The sequence below is a fragment of the Somniosus microcephalus genome, unplaced genomic scaffold (genome assembly GCF_052327205.1).
Source record: "Somniosus microcephalus isolate GS21.2 unplaced genomic scaffold, FLI_Smic_1.0 unresolved_chr7, whole genome shotgun sequence".
Classification (NCBI taxonomy): domain Eukaryota; kingdom Metazoa; phylum Chordata; class Chondrichthyes; order Squaliformes; family Somniosidae; genus Somniosus; species Somniosus microcephalus.
Window position 1 is genome coordinate 14,628,494 of NW_028225185.1, and position 17,200 is coordinate 14,645,693.

Here is a 17,200-nt window from a genome sequence, read left to right on the forward strand (position 1 = left end):
TATTGCCCCTGTTATTTCTGCTGGCCCGAGTATCAATCCCGCCACCACCACCCCCCACCCCCCCCCGACCACGCCAAATTAAGCAGTGGGCTATTCAACCATGGGGGGTACACAACCCAGCCCACTCCATTAAGGTGGCCCAACCCCCTCCCCATTTAGCTCTGATCAGACCTTGAGTATCAAGTGACGGGCTGATGCAGTCGTTCCCCCGCCCTCCCCCAAGAGCAAGCAGGCAAACTGACCCACATTTCTGCTAGAGAAGCCGCTGACAGGATAATCATCTCCCCTTCTTTTTGAAGTGTGGTCACTGTTGTAATGTGGGAAATGTGGCAGCCGATTTGCGCACAGCAAGCTCCCACAAACAGCAATGTGATAATGACCGGATCATCTGTTTTTAGTGATGTTGGTTGAGGGATAAATATTGGCCCCAGGACACCGGGGAGAACTCCCCCTGCTCTTCTTCCAATAGTGGCCGTGGGATCTTTTACGTCCACCTGAGAGGGCAGACGGGGCCTCGGTTTAACGTCTCATCCGAACGATGGCACCTCCGACAGTGCGGCACTCCCTCAGTACTGCCCCTCCGACAGTGCGGCGCTCCCTCAGTACCGCCCCTCCGACAGTGCGGTGCTCCCTCAGTACAGCCCCTCCGACAGTGCGGCGCTCCCTCAGTACCGCCCCTCCGACAGTGCGGCGCTCCCTCAGTACCGCCCCTCCGACAGTGCGGCGCTCCCTCAGTACCGTCCCTCCGACAATACGGCGCTCCCTCAGTACCGCCCCTCCGACAGTGCGGCGCTCCCTCAGTACCGCCCCTCCGACAATACGGCGCTCCCTCAGTACAGCCCCTCCGACAATACGGCGCTCCCTCAGTACCGCCCCTCCGACAGTGCGGCGCTCCCTCAGTACTGCCCCTCCGACAATATGGCGCTCCCTCAGTACTGTCGGCCTGGATTAGGGGCTCGAGTCTCTGGAGTGGGGACTCAAACCCATGACCATCTGACTTCGCACTCTCTCTCTCTCTCTCTCTCGCCCCGGAGTCAGAAGGTCGTGGGTTGAAGCCCCACTCCAGAGACTCGAGCAGAAAAAAAATCTCGGCCGGGAACACAATCGGGGCTCAGCCACCACGGTGCCATCCAGCCCCCCCGCCCCGCCCCACCCGGTCGAACAGCCGGCAGCGTCCAGCTTAAAGCTAATTTGGTTCAATCACAATCCCTGCTGCTCCAAGTGAACGCCAAACACCAGCGACTGGAACGGGGCTGCAGACTTAACATGACCCAACACAGCTGGAAGGGAACTGCAGGGAGATGGGGGTGGGGGGAGAAAATAAACCCTCACAAAAAAGGGTCAATAGCAGAGAGTGAGGGAGAGCGAGCGAGCTGGTATTTATTCAGCTCCTGGAGTATTACAGCCTCTGTGTGTGGCCAAGGCAACAAACTGCAGCTCCCGTACAGGCACAGGAAGATTCACGGTTCCCCGGGGAAGTTATTCTCAGTTGCACTGCGCAACCAAGATTGGATTCCTTCGGGAAATGTTGCCCATTTACTGACCGGCATTCAATCTTATTTGATATTGGCAAAGTGTTCTTCAAAGCACAAGAATGCCTGGAATTCCTTTCATTAAACAAAAACAGAAAGTCAGGGCGGGGGCGTTGGCGGAGGGGGTTTACTTGTGCTAACTGACCTACATTGGCTGCCGGTCCGGCAACTCCTCGATTTTTCAAATTCGAATCATCCTTGTTTTCAAATCACCTCCTCCCTATCTCTGTAACCCCCTCCAGCCCCCACAGCACCCTCCGAGATCTCTGCGCTCCTCCAATTCCGGCCTCTCGCGCATCCCCCCGATTTCCATCGCTCCACCATTGGCGGCCGTGCCTTCAGCCGCCTGGGCCCCGAGCTCTGGAATTCCCTCCCTAAACCTCTCCCGCCTTTAAATACTTGGATTTCTACCGCGCCATTCAGGACCACTGGACGTCCCAAAGCGCTTTACAGCCAATGAAGTACTTTTTTTTCTGAAGTGTGGTCACTGTTGCAATGTAGGAAACGCGGCAGCCAATTTGCGCACAGCAAGCTCCCACAAACAGCAATGTGATAATGACCAGATCATCTGTTTTTAGTGATGTTGGTTGAGGGATAAATATTGGCCCCAGGATACCGGGGAGAACTCCCCCCTGCTCTTCTTCCAATAGTGGCCGAGGGATCTTTTACGTCCACCTGAGAGCAGACGGTGCCTCGGTTTAACGTCTCATCCGAAAGACGGCACCTCTGACAGTGCAGCGCTCCCTCAGTACTGCCCCTCCGACAGTGCGGCGCTCCCTCAGTACTGCCCCTCCGACAGTGCGGCGCTCCCTCAGTACTGCCCCTCCGACAGTGCGGCGCTCCCTCAGTACTGCCCCTCCGACAGTGCGGCGCTCCCTCAGTACCGCCCCTCCGACAGTGCGGCGCTCCCTCAGTACTGCCCCTCCGACAGTGCGGCGCTCCCTCAGTACCGCCCCTCCGACAGTGTGGCGTCCCTCAGTACTGCCCCTCCGACAGTGTGGCGTCCCTCAGTACTGCCCCTCCGACAGTGCGGCGCTCCCTCAGTACTGCCCCGACAGTGCGGCGCTCCCTCAGCACTGCCCCGACAGTGCGGCGCTCCCTCAGTACTGCCCCGACAGTGCGGCGCTCCCTCAGTACTGCCCCTCCGACAGTGCGGCGCTCCCTCAGTACTGCCCCTCCGACAGTGCAGCGTTCCCACAGTACCGCCCCTCCGACAGTGCGGCGCTCCCTCAGTACTGCCCCTCCGACAGTGCAGCGTTCCCACAGTACCGCCCCTCCGACAGTGCGGTGCTCCCTCAGTACTGCCCCTCCGACAGTGCGGCGCTCCCTCAGTACTGCCCCTCCGACAGTGCAGCGTTCCCACAGTACCGCCCCTCCGACAGTGCGGAGCTCCCTCAGTACTGCCCCTCCGACAGTGCAGCGTTCCCACAGTACCGCCCCTCCGACAGTGCGGCGCTCCCTCAGTACTGCCCCGACAGTGCGGCGCTCCCTCAGCACTGCCCTGGAGAGTCTAGATTTTTGTGCTGAAGTCTCTGGAGTGGGGATTCGAACCCACAACCTTCTGACGCAGAGGCGAGACTGCTACCCACTGGGCCACGGCCGACCCGCCTTAGAACCCACCTCTTTGACCAAGCTTGCAGTCACCCCCACATCCACCGTCAACCAAACCTCAGGCAGTTTTCACTTTGGAATGTAGTCGGCCGACGCAGTTTCTAATGTGCAACCTCTCTCCAAATCCAATACATCAGCAGAAACCTAAACACACAAGAAAGACAGGACCAAGGATTGGATAGATATTGTGAACAGCAAAATTCGAATTCTATTAACCCAATGGCAGAGTTGATGAATCCAATTCCCAGTGCGGGACCGGAATCAGTCACGGTTCCCCGGTAGTTGAGAGAGAGGGGGAGATCAGCCCGGGTTCCTCAGTAGGGACGAGAGCGGGAGATCAGCCCGGGTTCCTCAGTGGGGGTGAGAGAGGGGGGAGATCAGCCCGGGTTCCTCAGTGGGGGTGAGAGAGGGGGGAGATCAGCCCGGGTTCCTCAGTGGGGGTGAGAGAGGGGGGAGATCAGCCCGGGTTCCTCAGTGGGGGTGAGAGAGCGAGGAGATCAGCCCGGGTCCCCCAGTGGGGGTGAGAGAGGGGGGAGATCAGCCCGGGTTCCTCAGTGGGGACGAGAGCGGGAGATCAGCCTGGGTCCCCCAGTGGGGGTGAGAGAGGGGGGAGATCAGCCCGGGTCCCCCAGTAGGGGTGAGAGAGCGGGGAGATCAGCCCGGGTTCCTCAGTGGGGGGGGGTGAGAGAGGGGGGAGATCAGCCCGGGTCCCCCAGTGGGGGTGAGAGAGGGGGGAGATCAGCCCGGGTTCCTCAGTGGGGGTGAGAGAGGGGGGAGATCAGCCCGGGTCCCCCAGTAGGGGTGAGAGAGCGGGGAGATCAGCCCGGGTTCCTGAGAGGGGGGAGATCAGCCCGGGTCCCCCAGTGGGGGTGAGAGAGGGGGGAGATCAGCCCGGGTTCCTCAGTGGGGGTGAGAGAGGGGGGAGATCAGCCCGGGTCCCCCAGTGGGGGTGAGAGAGGGGGGAGATCAGCCCGGGTTCCTCAGTGGGGGGGGTGAGAGAGGGGGGAGATCAGCCCGGGTCCCCCAGTGGGGGTGAGAGAGGGGGGAGATCAGCCCGGGTTCCTCAGTGGGGGTGAGAGAGGGGGGAGATCAGCCCGGGTTCCTCAGTGGGGGGGGGTGAGAGAGGGGGGAGATCAGCCCGGGTCCCCCAGTGGGGGTGAGAGAGGGGGGAGATCAGCCCGGGTTCCTCAGTGGGGGTGAGAGAGGGGGTAGATCAGCCCGGGTTCCTCAGTGGGGGTGAGAGAGGGGGGAGATCAGCCCGGGTTCCTCAGTGGGGGTGAGAGAGGGGGGAGATCAGCCCGGGTCCTCAGTGGGTGAGAGAGGGGGGAGATCAGCCTGGGTCCTCAGTGGGTGAGAGAGGGGGAAATCAGCCCGGGTCCCCAGTGGGTGAGAGAGGGGGAAATCAGCCCGGGTCCCCAGTGGGTGAGAGAGGGGGAAATCAGCCCGGGTCCCCAGAGGGTGAGAGAGGGGAAATCAGCCTGGGTCCCCAGTGGGTGAGAGAGGGGGAAATCAGCCTGGGTCCTCAGTGGGTGAGAGAGGGGGAAATCAGCCCGGGTCCCCAGTGGGTGAGAGAGGGAAATCAGCCTGGGTCCCCAGTGGGTGAGAGAGGGGGGAAATCAGCCCGGGTCCTCAGTGGGTGAGAGAGGGGGAAATCAGCCCGGGTCCCCAGTGGGTGAGAGAGGGAAATCAGCCCGGGTCCCCAGTGGTTGAGAGAGGGGGAAATCAGCCCGGGTCCCCAGTGGGTGAGAGAGGGGGAAATCAGCCTGGGTCCCCAGTGGGTGAGAGAGGGAAATCAGCCCGGGTCCTCAGTGGGTGAGAGAGGGGGAAATCAGCCCGGGTCCCCAGTGGGTGAGAGAGGGGGAAATCAGCCCGGGTCCCCAGTGGGTGAGAGAGGGGAAAATCAGCCCGGGTCCCCAGTGGGTGAGAGAGGGGGAAATCAGCCCGGGTCCCCAGTGGGTGAGAGAGAGGGAAATCAGCCTGGGTCCCCAGTGGGTGAGAGAGGGGGGAAATCAGCCCGGGTCCCCAGTGGGTGAGAGAGAGGGAAATCAGCCCGGGTCCCCAGTGGGTGAGAGAGGGGGAAATCAGCCTGGGTCCCCAGTGGGTGAGAGAGGGGGGAAATCAGCCCGGGTCCCCCAGTGGGGGTGAGAGAGGGGGGAGATCAGCCCGGGTTCCTCAGTGGGGGGGGTGAGAGAGGGGGGAGATCAGCCCGGGTCCCCCAGTGGGGGTGAGAGAGGGGGGAGATCAGCCCGGGTTCCTCAGTGGGGGGGGTGAGAGAGGGGGGAGATCAGCCCGGGTCCCCCAGTGGGGGTGAGAGAGGGGGGAGATCAGCCCGGGTTCCTCAGTGGGGGTGAGAGAGGGGGGAGATCAGCCCGGGTTCCTCAGTGGGGGGGGTGAGAGAGGGGGGAGATCAGCCCGGGTCCCCCAGTGGGGGTGAGAGAGGGGGGAGATCAGCCCGGGTTCCTCAGTGGGGGTGAGAGAGGGGGGAGATCAGCCCGGGTTCCTCAGTGGGGGTGAGAGAGGGGGGAGATCAGCCCGGGTTCCTCAGTGGGGGTGAGAGAGGGGGGAGATCAGCCCGGGTTCCTCAGTGGGGGTGAGAGAGGGGGGAGATCAGCCCGGGTCCTCAGTGGGTGAGAGAGGGGGGAGATCAGCCTGGGTCCTCAGTGGGGTGAGAGAGGGGGAAATCAGCCCGGGTCCCCAGTGGGTGAGAGAGGGGGAAATCAGCCCGGGTCCCCAGTGGGTGAGAGAGGGAAATCAGCCCGGGTCCTCAGTGGGTGAGAGAGGGGGAAATCAGCCCGGGTCCCCAGTGGGTGAGAGAGGGGGAAATCAGCCCGGGTCCCCAGTGGGTGAGAGAGGGGGAAATCAGCCCGGGTCCCCAGTGGGTGAGAGAGGGGGAAATCAGCCCGGGTCCCCAGTGGGTGAGAGAGAGGGAAATCAGCCTGGGTCCCCAGTGGGTGAGAGAGGGGGGAAATCAGCCCGGGTCCCCGGTGGGTGAGAGAGAGGGAAATCAGCCCGGGTCCCCAGTGGGTGAGAGAGGGGGAAATCAGCCTGGGTCCCCAGTGGGTGAGAGAGGGGGGAAATCAGCCCGGGTCCCCAGTGGGTGAGAGAGAGGGAAATCAGCCCGGGTCCCCAGTGGGTGAGAGAGGGGGAAATCAGCCTGGGTCCCCAGTGGGTGAGAGAGGGGGAAATCAGCCGGGGTCCCCAGTGGGTGAGAGAGGGGGAAATCAGCCTGGGTCCCCAGTGGGTGAGAGAGGGGGAAATCAGCCCGGGTCCTCAGTGGGTGAGAGAGGGGGAAATCAGCCTGGGTCCTCAGTGGGTGAGAGAGGGGGAAATCAGCCTGGGTCCTCAGTGGGTGAGAGAGAGGGGAAATCAGCCCGGGTCCCCAGTGGGTGAGAGAGGGGTAAATCAGCCCGGGTCCCCAGTGGGTGAGAGAGGGGGGAGATCAGCCCGGGTCCTCCAGTGGGTGAGAGAGGGGGAAATCAGCCCGGGTCCCCAGTGGGTGAGAGAGGGGGAAATCAGCCCGGGTCCTCAGTGGGTGAGAGAGGGGGAAATCAGCCCGGGTCCCCAGTGGGTGAGAGAGGGGGAAATCAGCCCGGGTCCTCAGTGGGTGAGAGAGGGGGAAATCAGCCTGGGTCCCCAGTGGGTGAGAGAGGGGGAAATCAGCCCGGGTCCCCCAGTGGGTGAGAGAGGGGAAATCAGCCTGGGTCCCCCAGTGGGTGAGAGAGGGGGAAATCAGCCCGGGTCCCCAGTGGGTGAGAGAGGGGGAAATCAGCCTGGGTCCCCCAGTGGGTGAGAGAGGGGGAAATCAGCCCGGGTCCCCAGTGGGTGAGAGAGGGAAATCAGCCTGGGTCCCCAGTGGGTGAGAGAGGGAGAAATCAGCCTGGGTCCCCAGTGGGTGAGAGAGGGGGAAATCAGCCCGGGTCCCCAGTGGGTGAGAGAGAGGGGAAATCAGCCCGGGTCCCCAGTGGGTGAGAGAGGGGAAATCAGCCTGGGTCCCCAGTGGGTGAGAGAGGGGGAAATCAGCCTGGGTCCCCAGTGGGTGAGAGAGGGGAAATCAGCCCAGGTCCCCAGTGGGTGAGAGAGGGGGAAATCAGCCTGGGTCCCCAGTGGGTGAGAGAGGGGGAAATCAGCCTGGGTCCCCAGTGGGTGAGAGAGGGGGAAATCAGCCCGGGTCCCCAGTGGGTGAGAGAGGGGAAATCAGCCTGGGTCCTCAGTGGGTGAGAGAGGGGGAAATCAGCCCGGGTCCCCAGTGGGTGAGAGAGGGGGAAATCAGCCTGGGTCCCCAGTGGGTGAGAGAGGGGGAAATCAGCCGGGGTCCCCAGTGGGTGAGAGAGAGGGGAAATCAGCCCGGGTCCCCAGCGGGTGAGAGAGGGGGAAATCAGCCTGGGTCCTCAGTGGGTGAGAGAGGGGGAAATCAGCCCGGGTCCCCAGTGGGTGAGAGAGGGGGAAATCAGCCTGGGTCCTCAGTGGGTGAGAGAGAGAGGGGAAATCAGCCCGGGTCCCCAGTGGGTGAGAGAGGGAGATCAGCCTGGGTCCCCAGTGGGTGAGAGAGGGGAAATCAGCCCGGGTCCCCAGTGGGTGAGAGAGGGGAAATCAGCCCGGGTCCCCAGTGGGTGAGAGAGGGAGATCAGCCTGGGTCCCCAGTGGGTGAGAGAGGGGAAATCAGCCCGGGTCCCCAGTGGGTGAGAGAGGGAGATCAGCCTGGGTCCCCCAGTGGGTGAGAGAGGGGGAAATCAGCCTGGGTCCCCAGTGGGTGAGAGAGGGAAATCAGCCCGGGTCCCCAGTGGGTGAGAGAGGGGGAAATCAGCCCGGGTCCTCAGTGGGTGAGAGAGGGGGAAATCAGCCCGGGTCCCCAGTGGGTGAGAGAGGGAGATCAGCCTGGGTCCCCCAGTGGGTGAGAGAGGGGAAATCAGGCTGGGTCCCCAGTGGGTGAGAGAGGGAAATCAGCCCGGGTCCCCAGTGGGTGAGAGAGGGGGAAATCAGCCCGGGTCCTCAGTGGGTGAGAGAGGGGGAAATCAGCCCGGGTCCCCAGTGGGTGAGAGAGGGGGAAATCAGCCCGGGTCCCCAGTGGGTGAGAGAGGGGGAAATCAGCCCGGGTCCTCAGTGGGTGAGAGAGGGGGAAATCAGCCCCGGTCCCCAGTGGGTGAGAGAGGGGGAAATCAGCCCGGGTCCTCAGTGGGTGAGAGAGGGGAAATCAGCCCGGGTCCCCAGTGGGTGAGAGAGGGGGAAATCAGCCCGGGTCCCCAGTGGGTGAGAGAGGGGGAAATCAGCCCGGGTCCTCAGTGGGTGAGAGAGGGGGAAATCAGCCCGGTTCCCCAGTGGGTGAGAGAGAGGGAAATCAGCCCAGGTCCCCAGTGGGTGAGAGAGGGGGAAATCAGCCGGGGTCCCCAGTGGGTGAGAGAGGGGGAAATCAGCCTGGGTCCTCAGTGGGTGAGAGAGGGGAAATCAGCCTGGGTCCCCAGTGGGTGAGAGAGGGGGAAATCAGCCGGGGTCCCCAGTGGGTGAGAGAGGGGGAAATCAGCCTGGGTCCCCAGTGGGTGAGAGAGAGGGAAATCAGCCCGGGTCCCCAGTGGGTGAGAGAGGGGGGAGATCAGCCCGGGTCCTCCAGTGGGTGAGAGAGGGGGAAATCAGCCTGGGTCCCCAGTGGGTGAGAGAGGGGGAAATCAGCCCGGGTCCTCAGTGGGTGAGAGAGGGGGAAATCAGCCTGGGTCCCCAGTGGGTGAGAGAGGGGGAAATCAGCCCGGGTCCCCAGTGGGTGAGAGAGGGGGAAATCAGCCCGGGTCCTCAGTGGGTGAGAGAGGGGGAAATCAGCCTGGGTCCCCAGTGGGTGAGAGAGGGGGAAATCAGCCCGGGTCCCCAGTGGGTGAGAGAGGGGGGAGATCAGCCTGGGTCCTCAGTGGGTGAGAGAGGGGGAAATCAGCCCGGGTCCCCAGTGGGTGAGAGAGGGGGAAATCAGCCTGGGTCCTCAGTGGGTGAGAGAGGGGGAAATCAGCCTGGTTCCTCAGTGGGTGAGAGAGGGGGAAATCAGCCTGGGTCCCCAGTGGGTGAGAGAGGGGGAAATCAGCCTGGGTCCTCAGTGGGTGAGAGAGGGGGAAATCAGCCTGGGTCCCCAGTGGGTGAGAGAGGGGGAAATCAGCCGGGGTCCCCAGTGGGTGAGAGAGGGGGAAATCAGCCTGGGTCCTCAGTGGGTGAGAGAGGGGGAAATCAGCCTGGGTCCCCAGTGGGTGAGAGAGGGGGAAATCAGCCCGGGTCCCCAGTGGGTGAGAGAGGGGGGAGATCAGCCCGGGTCCTCCAGTGGGTGAGAGAGGGGGAAATCAGCCCGGGTCCCCAGTGGGTGAGAGAGGGGGAAATCAGCCTGGGTCCCCAGTGGGTGAGAGAGGGGGAAATCAGCCTGGGTCCCCAGTGGGTGAGAGAGAGGGAAATCAGCCCGGTTCCCCAGTGGGTGAGAGAGAGGGAAATCAGCCCGGGTCCCCAGTGGGTGAGAGAGGGGGAAATCAGCCTGGGTCCCCAGTGGGTGAGAGAGGGGGAAATCAGCCGGGGTCCCCAGTGGGTGAGAGAGGGGGAAATCAGCCTGGGTCCCCAGTGGGTGAGAGAGGGGGAAATCAGCCCGGGTCCTCAGTGGGTGAGAGAGGGGGAAATCAGCCCGGGTCCCCAGTGGGTGAGAGAGAGGGAAATCAGCCCGGGTCCTCAGTGGGTGAGAGAGGGGGAAATCAGCCTGGGTCCTCAGTGGGTGAGAGAGGGGGAAATCAGCCTGGGTCCCCAGTGGGTGAGAGAGGGGGAAATCAGCCCGGGGCCCCAGTGGGTGAGAGAGGGGGGAGATCAGCCCGGGTCCTCCAGTGGGTGAGAGAGGGGGAAATCAGCCTGGGTCCTCAGTGGGTGAGAGAGAGGGGAAATCAGCCCGGGTCCTCAGTGGGTGAGAGAGGGGGAAATCAGCCCGGGTCCCCAGTGGGTGAGAGAGAGGGGAAATCAGCCTGGGTCCCCAGTGGGTGAGAGAGGGAAATCAGCCCGGGTCCCCAGTGGGAGAGAGGGGGGGAAATCAGCCCGGGTCCTCAGTGGGTGAGAGAGGGGGAAATCAGCCCGGGTCCTCAGTGGGTGAGAGAGGGGGAAATCAGCCCGGGTCCCCAGTGGGTGAGAGAGGGGAAATCAGCCCGGGTCCCCAGTGGGTGAGAGAGGGGGAAATCAGCCCGGGTCCTCAGTGGGTGAGAGAGAGGGGAAATCAGCCCGGGTCCTCAGTGGGTGAGAGAGGGGAAATCAGCCTGGGTCCTCAGTGGGTGAGAGAGGGGGAAATCAGCCCGGGTCCCCAGTGGGTGAGAGAGGGGGAAATCAGCCCGGGTCCTCAGTGGGTGAGAGAGGGGGAAATCAGCCTGGGTCCCCAGTGGGTGAGAGAGGGGAAATCAGCCTGGGTCCCCCAGTGGGTGAGAGAGGGGGAAATCAGCCCGGGTCCCCAGTGGGTGAGAGAGGGAAATCAGCCTGGGTCCCCAGTGGGTGAGAGAGGGAGAAATCAGCCTGGGTCCCCAGTGGGTGAGAGAGGGGGAAATCAGCCCGGGTCCCCAGTGGGTGAGAGAGAGGGGAAATCAGCCTGGGTCCCCAGTGGGTGAGAGAGGGGGAAATCAGCCCGGGTCCTCAGTGGGTGAGAGAGAGGGGAAATCAGCCTGGGTCCCCAGTGGGTGAGAGAGGGGGAAATCAGCCCGGGTCCCCAGTGGGTGAGAGAGGGGGAAATCAGCCCGGGTCCCCAGTGGGTGAGAGAGAGGGGAAATCAGCCTGGGTCCCCAGTGGGTGAGAGAGGGGGAAATCAGCCTGGGTCCCCAGTGGGTGAGAGAGGGGGAAATCAGCCTGGGTCCCCAGTGGGTGAGAGAGGGGGAAATCAGCCCGGGTCCCCAGTGGGTGAGAGAGGGAAATCAGCCGGGGTCCCCAGTGGGTGAGAGAGGGGGAGATCAGCCTGGGTCCCCAGTGGGTGAGAGAGGGGGAAATCAGCCTGGGTCCCCAGTGGGTGAGAGAGGGGGAAATCAGCCCGGGTCCCCAGTGGGTGAGAGAGAGGGGAAATCAGCCTGGGTCCCCAGTGGGTGAGAGAGGGGGAAATCAGCCTGGGTCCCCAGTGGGTGAGAGAGGGAAAATCAGCCTGGGTCCCCAGTGGGTGAGAGAGGGGGAAATCAGCCTGGGTCCCCAGTGGGTGAGAGAGAGGGGAAATCAGCCTGGGTCCCCAGTGGGTGAGAGAGGGGGAGATCAGCCTGGGTCCCCAGTGGGTGAGAGAGGGGGAAATCAGCCTGGGTCCCCAGTGGGTGAGAGAGGTGGAAATCAGCCCGGGTCCCCAGTGGGTGAGAGAGAGGAGAAATCAGCCTGGGTCCCCAGTGGGTGAGAGAGGGGGAAATCAGCCTGGGTCCCCAGTGGGTGAGAGAGGGGAAATCAGCCCAGGTCCCCAGTGGGTGAGAGAGGGGGAAATCAGCCTGGGTCCCCAGTGGGTGAGAGAGAGGGGGAAATCAGCCCGGGTCCCCAGTGGGTGAGAGAGGGAAATCAGCCTGGGTCCCCAGTGGGTGAGAGAGGGGGAAATCAGCCTGGGTCCCCAGTGGGTGAGAGAGGGAAATCAGCCTGGGTCCCCAGTGGGTGAGAGAGGGGAAATCAGCCCAGGTCCCCAGTGGGTGAGAGAGGGGGAAATCAGCCCGGGTCCCCAGTGGGTGAGAGAGGGGGAAATCAGCCTGGGTCCTCAGTGGGTGAGAGAGGGGGAAATCAGCCTGGGTCCCCAGTGGGTGAGAGAGGGGGAAATCAGCCTGGGTCCTCAGTGGGTGAGAGAGGGGGAAATCAGCCTGGGTCCTCAGTGGGTGAGAGAGAGGGAAAATCAGCCTGGGTCCTCAGTGGGTGAGAGAGGGGGAAATCAGCCTGGGTCCTCAGTGGGTGAGAGAGAGAGGGGAAATCAGCCCGGGTCCCCAGTGGGTGAGAGAGAGAGGGGAAATCAGCCCAGGTCCCCAGTGGGTGAGAGAGGGGGAAATCAGCCCGGGTCCTCAGTGGGTGAGAGAGGGGGAAATCAGCCTGGGTCCTCAGTGGGTGAGAGAGAGGGGAAATCAGCCCGGGTCCCCAGTGGGTGAGAGAGGGAGATCAACCTGGGTCCCCCAGTGGGTGAGAGAGGGAGATCAGCCTGGGTCCCCCAGTGGGTGAGAGAGGGAGATCAAACTGGGTCCCCCAGTGGGTGAGAGAGGGAGATCAGCCTGGGTCCCCCAGTGGGTGAGAGAGGGAGAGATCAGCCTGGGTCCTCAGTGGGTGAGAGAGAGGGGAAATCAGCCCGGGTCCCCAGTGGGTGAGAGAGGGGGAAATCAGCCCGGGTCCCCAGTGGGTGAGAGAGGTGGAAATCAGCCCGGGTCCCCAGTGGGTGAGAGAGGGGGAAATCAGCCTGGGTCCCCAGTAGGTGAGAGAGGGGGAAATCAGCCCGGGTCCTCAGTGGGTGAGAGAGGGGGAAATCAGCCCGGGTCCTCAGTGGGTGAGAGAGGGGGAAATCAGCCTGGGTCCCCAGTGGGTGAGAGAGGGGGAAATCAGCCCGGGTCCTCAGTGGGTGAGAGAGGGGGAAATCAGCCCGGGTCCCCCAATAGGGGGGGGGCGGGGGGGGTGGGGTGAGGAGGGGAAGAGAAATCAGCTGGGATTTCTTGCTCCTGCTCCCCTGCCAGTAAGCCTGCTTACACCCGATCTCCCCACACCTCAGTCAGACACCGAGCTGACACTCTCCGTCGGGGCGGGCGGGCGGAGGGTTGGCACAGTGCAGCCATGTCACTCACAATGACAGCATTGTGTGACCGTCCCGGCAAGGAGCCCGCCGCTTCGAGGGAGCAGTCGGAACACAATCGACCGGAGAATCTCTCCGCGCAGGACGAGGCCATTCGGCCCCTATCGTGCCTGTACCGGCTCGGAGAGAGAGCTGCTAAATCAATATGATCAATGACCGATATACACTAACCTCTAACATACTCTCCCATCCAAAGCTGGTGAAATGGGGCTACAGTAAAACAGGAAACAGCGAGGGGGTAAAGGATCGACATCGCTAAATATTTACTGGCGGGCAGGCTGCAAATTGACCAGCATTGTACTTATTAAAGTGGCAACAGCAGGAACAGAGGAATGTGGTGCCTTACATCAGATCCCTAGTAACAGCGTTATACATTGCACTGTACCCTTGGACAGGTAGTGCGCGCACACACACGCACACACACACAGCTGCCTGACTGGAGAGCGGTCATGTAAGGTGGGTGGGCGGGGAGGGGGGGGAGTGGGTGGGAAATACAGTCTCACTGCAGGCCCCACCCCCACCCCAATGACAGATGACAAGACAAGGGATGATCAGACACTGACTTCACAAAACAAGAGGTCGCAGTCCAGCAGGGAAGTGGTGGCGGGAGTCCCTGATTGGGCAGAAGCATGGCAGATGAAATATAACGTGGATAAGTGTGAGGTTATCCACTTTGGTGGCAAAAACAGGAAGGCAGATTATTATCTGAATGGCAATAGATTGGGAGAAGGGGAAGTGCAATGAGACCTGGGTGTCCTTGTGCACCAGTCGCTGAAGGTAAGCATGCAGGTGCAGCAGGCGGTTAAGAAGGCAAATGGTATGCTGGCCTTTGTAGCAAGAGGATTCGAGTACAGGAGCAAGGATGTCTTGCTACAGTTGTACAGGGCCTTGGTGAGACCACACCTGGAGTATTGTGTGCAGTTCTGGTCACCTTATCTGAGGAAGGATGTTCTTGCCATGGAGGGAGTGCAGCGAAGATTCACCAGACTGATACCTGAGATGGCAGGAATGACGTATGAGGAGAGATTGGGTCGATTGGGCTTGTACTCGCTGGAGTTTAGAAGAATGAGAGGGGATCTCATTGAAACTTATAAAATTCTAACAGGACTAGACAGACTAGATGCAGGAAGGATGTTCCCGATGGTCGGGGGAGTCCAGAACCAGGGGTCACAGTCTAAGGATAAGGGGTAAGCCATTTAGGGCAGAGATGAGGAGGAATTTCTTCACCCAGAGAGTGGTGAACCTGTGGAATTCTCTACCACAGAAGGCAGTTGAGGCCAATTCATTAAATATATTCAAGAAGGAGTTGGAAATATTTCTTAAGGCTAAAGGGATCAAGGGATATGGGGAGAAGGCAGGGACAGGGTACTGAATTTGGATGATCAGCCATGATCGCATTGAATGGCGGAGCAGGCTCGAGGGGCCGAATGGCCGACTCCTGCTCCTATCTTCTATGTTTCCATGTTTCCTCCCCTTTTGCTCTTTTGGGCTGAGGTTCGGTGCTGAGGGGGAGCGTCGCGCTGTCGGAGGTGCCGTTAAACCTGAGGCCGCCCCCCTGTCTGCTCCTCTCGGGTGGAAGTAAAAGATCCCATTGGCCAGTATTTGGAAGAAGAGCAGGGAGGGAGGGAGTTCTCCCCGGTGTCCTGGGGCCCAATATTTATTCCTCAAACCAACATTGCCAACAAGAAGAAAAAAAAAACAACCCCCAGATGATCTGGTCGCTTTATCGCATGGCTGCTCATGGGATCTTGCTGTGCGCAACTTTTACTACATTACGACAGCGACCGCGCTTCGACAACAAGGAAAAAAGTGCTTCGTCGGGCCGCGAAGCGCTTCGGGACGTCCCGAGGTCGTGAAAGGCACTGTGGAAATGCAAGTTCCTTCGCTCTCACACCCCCCACCCCCCCACCCTGGAGCACGGGTGCCGTGCCCTCCTTTGGCACGGCAGGCTATTTGGCTAAAGGAGGGCCCTTACCCCTGTGCTCAAACTGACAGCCACCCGTTTACACCTTTCTGACAAGAGGGGGTGGGGGGGTGGGTGTCTGTGGATAAAAGAGCTGGAAACCTGGCTGAATATACCCTCCCTAGCCCAGGGGGGGGGGTCAATGCCAGGCCTGTGTATGAGACGCAGAACCTACCAAATGAGGTATTAGTGGCCTACTTGTGTAGTATGTGGACCCTAAAATAGAATCTGCATTTCAAGTTAAGGCCCTAGCTGTCTGTCTGTCTGTGTGTGTGTCTGTCTGTCTGTCTGTCCTCCACCCCCCCGAGTGAACAGAAATACCCCCCTCAATCCTCACACGATTAAAGTGACACCCCTTCCCAGAGGATCAATACAACCCTGCAAACAGCCAGTATTTGGGTTAAACAGTGTACAGCCTCCTGGTTCTGACTCAGCAGGTTCTCAATGCAGGAAGTCCATTAAAATAAAAAAGAGAGACAGTTTTTCAGAGAGAGAGAGGAAAAAATGATTTGAAACCTTTGAACTATCTTATTTTGGGGCGGGGAGGTAACTGACCCGAAATTGACACGTAATTGAATCGACATTATAAAGAAAGCTTTTTAAAAAAAAAAAAAATATATATTATATATATATATGTGTGTATAACCCTCACCCTAACAAACATGGGAAACTAAAACTAAAACCTAAACCCCAGAGTTAACAAAAAGAAACTTTTCGACAATTCGACACAAATATTAATCTCGAAATAATAAAGAGATTGGGGGGGGGGGGTGTCTAAGATCAGGTAGCGACCATTACAAAAGTACAAAGGGAGGCTGAGATCTGGAAAATGACCTTGTGTTTAAAGTGGATTTTTCTATCCCCCTTAAACAAAAAAGGCAATGGGATTGGCAACATGGGAAGATACACTCTCGGTGGACACAGTGGGAAAGGGAGTTCAGTCCCCATGTGTCGAACTGTGAAAACGGCTACAAATGTCTCAAAGCTACGGTATATTTCCTGAGCAGTTTCCTCAACCCCCCCTCTCTAATCTTCCTCCTCCTCCCCCCCTCTCTCTCTCTCCAAGTCTCCTGTCTCTCTCCCAAGTCTGTCCACCTCTCCCTAGGCTGGGTCAGAAATAAAAGACAATTGCTGGGCTAATAAGCAGCCAAGTCACCTACCTTTTATTTAATTTTTTTTCCAGGTTGCTGGTGGTGAGAGAGGGAGAAATCCCAGTTCCAATGATCCTCTTTTACCAACAACACACACTAAATGCTCAGAGGGGAAAGGGATAAGAGAGAGAGAGAGAAGGAAGAGGAGGGGGTGGAGGAGAAATGTTACTGACAAGGGGAAAGAGAGAAAAAGAGAGAGAGAGAGACTGGCGCTGGCTTTCTTTCGGTGCCCTGACCCGTCTGTGCTTTTTAAAAAAAAAAGCAGTGCTTTCCCTTCGTCGCTTTTATGTCCGGGTTTTTTCACTTTGGCCTCCTCCTTAAACCGAATAAAAACTCCCTGTTTTAAAAAAAATAAACTGACGCGATATGATCAGCGAGGCCCAATTTTCATTCCAGCGCCCTCTCCAGACCCTGCATGAAGCTGCAATAGAGGAGGGGTGGGAGGTTTGTTCAGTGCATTCATCAACACAATAAGGAAAATGGGTTTCTCATCACCATGCTCAGTGGGTAGCACTCGCTCTCGCCTCCGAGACGATAAGATTGCGGGGGGGGTGATTCGAGCGCCTATTCCGCAGACTCGAGGCCCCGCGCACTCCCGGTGCCAGCGCCGAGGGAGCGCCGCGCTGTCGGAGGCGCCGTCTTTCGGGCGAGGCATCAAACCGAGGCCCGCTCCCCCCCCCCACTCCGTCCGCCCCCCCAACTCCGTCCACCCCCCCCCCCACTCCGTCCGCCCCCTCGGGTGGACATAAAAGATCCCCGCGGCCACTGTCGGAAGGAGAGTGAGGGGGGGGGGAGTCAGAAACGTGGAAAAATAGGAGCAGGAGTCGGCCATTCGAGCCTGCTCCGCCATTCAACACGATCATGGCTGATCCTCTATCTCAATACCATATTCCCGCTCTCTCCCCATACCCCTTGATGCCTTTTGTGTCTAGAAATCTAGATACATAGAAACATAGAAGATAGGAGCAGGAGTCGGCCATTCGGCCCCTCGAGCCTGCTCTGCCATTTAATGAGATCATGGCTGATCATCCAAATTCAGTACCCTGTCCCTGCCTTCTCCCCATATCCCTTGATCCCTTTAGCCTTAAGAAATATATCCAACTCCTTCTTGAATATATTTAATGAATTGGCCTCAACTGCCTTGTGTGGTAGAGAATTCCACAGGTTCACCACTCTC

At 60.1% G+C, this 17,200-nt stretch overlaps 1 protein-coding gene across 3 annotated transcripts in view; it reads right to left on the minus strand.

Annotated features, from left to right (window-relative positions):
• LOC147086565 (AN1-type zinc finger protein 6-like) overlaps positions 1 to 16,391 on the minus strand; it is a 34,803-nt gene extending 18,412 nt beyond the window's left edge. The window contains exons 1-3 of one of the 3 annotated variants that reach the window (XM_085978687.1): positions 16,033 to 16,385; positions 13,081 to 13,119; positions 3,153 to 3,287 (exon numbers count right to left, since the gene is read on the minus strand). The gene's annotated coding sequence lies outside the window, so the exon portion shown is untranslated. Of the gene's footprint in view, positions 1 to 3,152; positions 3,288 to 13,080; positions 13,120 to 16,032 lie in introns of all 3 variants that reach the window. The other 2 variants (XM_085978686.1, XM_085978688.1) reach the window with 2 other exon arrangements.
• Positions 16,392 to 17,200: the final 809 nt, after the last annotated feature.